The 4,837-nt window shown below is 34.6% G+C and overlaps 1 long non-coding RNA gene across 1 annotated transcript; it reads left to right on the forward strand.

The window, feature by feature from the left end:
* Nucleotides 1-813: 813 nt before the first annotated feature.
* LOC137049805 (uncharacterized) lies at nt 814-4,031 on the forward strand. The gene is made up of 6 exons (XR_010899722.1): nt 814-952; nt 1,441-1,533; nt 2,143-2,285; nt 2,468-2,589; nt 3,103-3,216; nt 3,657-4,031. It is a non-coding gene; the product is annotated as an uncharacterized lncRNA (long non-coding RNA).
* Nucleotides 4,032-4,837: the final 806 nt, after the last annotated feature.

Consider the following 4,837-nt stretch of genomic DNA (forward strand, 5'->3'; position numbering starts at 1 on the left):
TTGAGTACCTATAGAGTAGCATTGCATCCTGCATATCTCCGAAAAGTCTTTATTTTTTTAATAATTATATAAGAAAGATGCGCTGTTCCGAGTCTTTCCGAAAAAAGCAGAGCGGGTGGGGGCGTATCGTGTGAGCGGAGCTAAATAATGACGTGTGCTCGCCGCTGCTATTGTGTTGAGTGCGTCGTAAAGCTGTGTCATCCCTAACAGCGGGAAAAACTTTATTCAAAATAAAAATATGGCTTTTAATCAGATACAGCAACACAGTCTCACCCCTACTCGTCAAATGTTGCCGAACGGTCAAGGGACCCTGTCGTCAGCTGTTGACGCACAGGGTACCCCTAAATCGCCATTTTTCGACGTACTGGGTAATCCACTGATTTCAATGAGAAACCTAGGACGTCATAAACAGACGTGTTGGGCATGTGCATGTTATCGTCATGATGGAATTTATTGGGTTATAATTTTTCCATTATGACATGTTGGAGTGTGATTCTCAATTTAATCAGCCAGCACAATTGTATTTACATTTATTTACGCTATGATACACGTTTGAAACAGTAGTCAAACCCCACCCCGCCCTAAACCTACCCATTTGCGTATTATATGATATAAAACACAGGCTGTAACAGACAACAGGCACACTTTATTGAAAAAGTCCAACTATTCCGAGGCCAAACGATTGAATTGTGCGAAGAAAAGACCCAAAAGCAATCACCGTCTCTATCCGCGGCGCGCAGCGCGCGGCCCGCGCCCGTGTGTCACACTGAAGACGCCACAGGTAGACCCCTCGGCGTCACGCGATGGACGAACTGGGAACCCAATTGCTTTCAGTGGGAAACCTTTGGCGTCAACATTAGACGGCAATTCTATCGGTATGAAATCGCGCTGAAGAAGTCTCATTCAGAACACATCGCGATGTTTGGCATCAGATCACGTGTGCCACATGTTGGTGAGTAGTCATACATATTATGTCCTAATATTTGATATAAAGTATTTTCTGCTTGTCGTTATTGATCATGTTCAGTCACTGCATTGTATCTGTCATCATCTCCACTGAGGCTTTGCATTTCTTTCCTTTCTAAATAAACACACCTTGATAATAGGGTAATTTAACACTGTCACGTGACGTGCTATAGACCTTTAAACAGTTGTTAATATTTAATAATAATTACTAGTGTAGTTCCAACGTGGCATTTGTAGTAGAAGCACAATAAAAATAAAAAAAAAACAACACTTGCCATGCGTTTACCACAGTATTGGTAGTTTTAATGTGATATTTGTTGTAAATAAACAGTAGCCACAACAATTACCATGCTTTAAATGCATTTTAATGTAAAATCCAAATATTGTTATTTAAATAGTATACTTTATAATGCTATATATTATATATTATGACTTTTTTCTCTCTTTCTATTTTTTTTTTTTTTACCTGAAAAGACCAAAAGAGCCTCTCGGACTCAGTCAACCCATTCTTGTTTGTGGAGAAGTAACGGAGAAAACCGAAAGCTGCAACAGCAAATATTTGTAATGGTATGTATGAGTTGGTTTGAACCCTTTATCAAACATTTTATTTAGCATTTGTTGTTACTTATTCTTACAAATCCTATAGCTCAATCAGTAAGAACATATTCCCAAAGTCTTAATAATTCACAAGATTTAACAAGTTGTCAAATTCGTATGATTCTCGTACATATAGCTCTGAAAAAAATTAAGAGACCACTTAACATGGATTTCTAAATGTTAAGTGGTCTCTTGATTTTTTTTTCCAGAGCTGTATTTGTATATGACGAGTTCAGATGCAAAAGCCTCAAAAAGCCACTTCGGTCACATGACATCAGATATTCGATTATTTTTTCTTAATCAGATCAGTTGCAATGTTTATAACGTCCCGTTTGCATGTAAATAATTTATGTGATCACAAAATCAAGTGAGTTATCTACATTTTCAAACAAATTCATATGATATAGCTTGCTATTATATACTTTTAATAATGGGAATGCACACATATCTGTGAACTTACTAAATAAATGTATTTAACATTTAATTATGCAACGTTTTTTTACAGCAAGAAACAGTTATGTATGAACTCACAACTTGCATGCAATGTAATACAATTTCCTCTTTCTTTCTGTCTTGCAGGATTACTTGCAGATTACTTTTATTTATTTATTTTTGTTTAAAAGATCTCTACAATATCAAACTCAACAGCTCTTTTAAGAGTCAACCCTCACAAGAGCTTCTAGTGATTCTCAGCGAATCTTGCCGTAATCAGCCCTTCACAGGTAAAGTTGAATATTATCAGTATCAGTATATATACTAAAGTATATACAGTTTTTAGTATATATAATCATCAAATGCTCACCTTAATCTTATGGTAAATTAACTTTATTGTAACTGTCTTAATTTATATGTTTTAAAAACAATAGTATTTGCACAGAGTAAGTGAGACTTTCTTGTTTTACAGAAGAGAAGAAAGACCAGACCTTATATCGAAGCAAGCTAAGAAAATAAGTCATTTGTTTAGGGTGAGGAAGGAAGATGGACATCTTGTGCCCGAAGAAGACAGAAAAGTGCGCAAGTCCATTGGTATGTCTTGTATTGAAGCAATGCTGTAATATGTAGTACAAAATTTGATGTTGATCTCTCAAAGGACTATTCATTTCAACAGTGATCATTCTTTCTACTCTGATAAAATACGTACCATTATTCATGTCTAAATCTTTTAATAACTCCTAAAACAAGCAAATGAGTTTCTGTATCTTGGATTTATTTAAAATGGTAAATATTTGTTTTCCCTTTTTGATACAATTATTATTACACTTTTGGCCTTCAGTTCTTAAAAACTGCACTGTCTGTTTGTCTTAGATAAAAGCAGACAAGTGTGGGAAAAAGCATTTAGTTGTTATAAACTCCATGTATTTCTCCATTGTTTTGTAGACCATGGATGGTTCTGGGTAGCTTTAGAAGATAATGAGTTGGGACATATTAGGAATCAAATAGTAAATGTTCTTTGAATTATGTGTAATATCTGGTTAGTTCTTTGGCTTGAAACAAGGCCTTATACTCCACAGACTAAACACATTGCATTTGTGTTTTAAGATGGATAGCAAGAGAAGGCACAAATTCTACAGGAAAAAGATGTGCTGCCAAGGAGGAATACAAGAGGCAAAAACTCTGAGAACTATACATGGCCATGGGTGCTTCATAAGCATGGTAAGTCTGGTGCCTGGGTACCTATTTCTTAATTCTGTCAATGAAAGTTGTATTGCAGTATTTGAACAATTTTATATTGTAAAGGCTATCACAAGTGATGCTCTTGAAACAAGTAACTAAAGAAATCTAGCATCACTGACAAAGGCTCAGAAGAGACCATGCCTTTCTAAAAGATCTTTTAAAAGATCTACTGTTTAAAAGGTTGCTGTTGATATGGGTAAATTAGTTTTTGTTCAGTACTTGGCTAATATTATGGGCTTAAATATTATACATAATGCTTCAATGTGTATATTATTTTATGTACTGACTGCTGCTTTGTAAATTTAAATCAGGAATTGGCATTTCTGCCCATTTTGAGGTGGAGAGTTTACTGAAGAACATAGGTTAACCTGACTGTACATTAAACTTAATCTGAATTGTGTTTGTTGTTTTACTTTTAGACCAGGACTGGAGAACGCCGGATTATACGACTTCTTCCTCTGGTTGAAATAAGGCTACACAACATCAGTGATCACATCATCTGTACATTGATTATACTGTAGGGTACAAGTGGGCGAACTGTTTAGAAGAAGAAGAACATGATAGAGGGAAAAGACAGAAACCAGTCTAGTTGTAATAATGAATCATTATTTTCCAACACTATATCGAATCTGTTTTCTGTATCATAGTTGACTGGATGGGATTATGTGGCACTCATTTGTGTGGCTTCAGCAGCTGTGAATGGATTAATATGATGTTAATGTGTTTTTTAAAACCCATTTTTATTTATCTTGAATCTTATTTGACTTTATTCTACTTTATTAACTGTATACTGTATCCTCCAATAAAGTGTTGAGTGATAAAGTATGGTGAGTATTGTGTATGGTGTTTGGTACAGTAAATACACATTCAACCAGTTTATTTAGGTTATCTTATTAATTACCAAGAATATTTTACTTGAGAAGTAAACATTTTTTATCTGGTTATATTATATTTGGTACAATGCTCCAAAAAGTTGTATATACTTGCATGCTGTGACAAGTATGTCAGTTTTCAGTGAAATAAAGGGAAGGATTACAAACACTTCAAGCTTAACTGAAGATGATCCATGTTGATCATTCTGGTACATCTACTACTGCAATAAGAATTAAAGCATGCACATTTTCGATGCCAGGTACGTGAAGAGGGTGTAGATGAAATTGTGACAATGTCTCTTGTTATTTTACTTAATGGTGCATTGTCCTATATTTAATAGTAATAATGAAGTGTAAATAATATAAATAGTTTTTGTTTACTCTGGAAAGTGGATAATGGCAAGTTGTTGCAGGTTCATCCATTATATTTATTAGTGTTTATCCATAAAAGAAAAGAAAACTTAATAATTATAATTTTAAAACATTTCTTTCAAATATTTCTGTATTTCATCAGATGGTCTTACAATATCAAAACCTGTACACAAGCATGACGTTAGAATAGAAAAGACAAAATACTCTGATATTTAAATGTGACTCAAAGTTTGTTGTACGTGATGAGGAGAATAGATCTGTGTATGTTGTACTGCCCTTACACCTCCAGGGACCCAGTAGTGGCCCCTGGAAGAGCAAAAAAAAAGCATATTTCAAATGGCTTTAACTCAAAGTCT

The sequence above is a fragment of the Pseudorasbora parva genome, chromosome 20 (assembly GCF_024679245.1).
Source record: "Pseudorasbora parva isolate DD20220531a chromosome 20, ASM2467924v1, whole genome shotgun sequence".
Classification (NCBI taxonomy): Eukaryota; Metazoa; Chordata; class Actinopteri; order Cypriniformes; family Gobionidae; genus Pseudorasbora; species Pseudorasbora parva.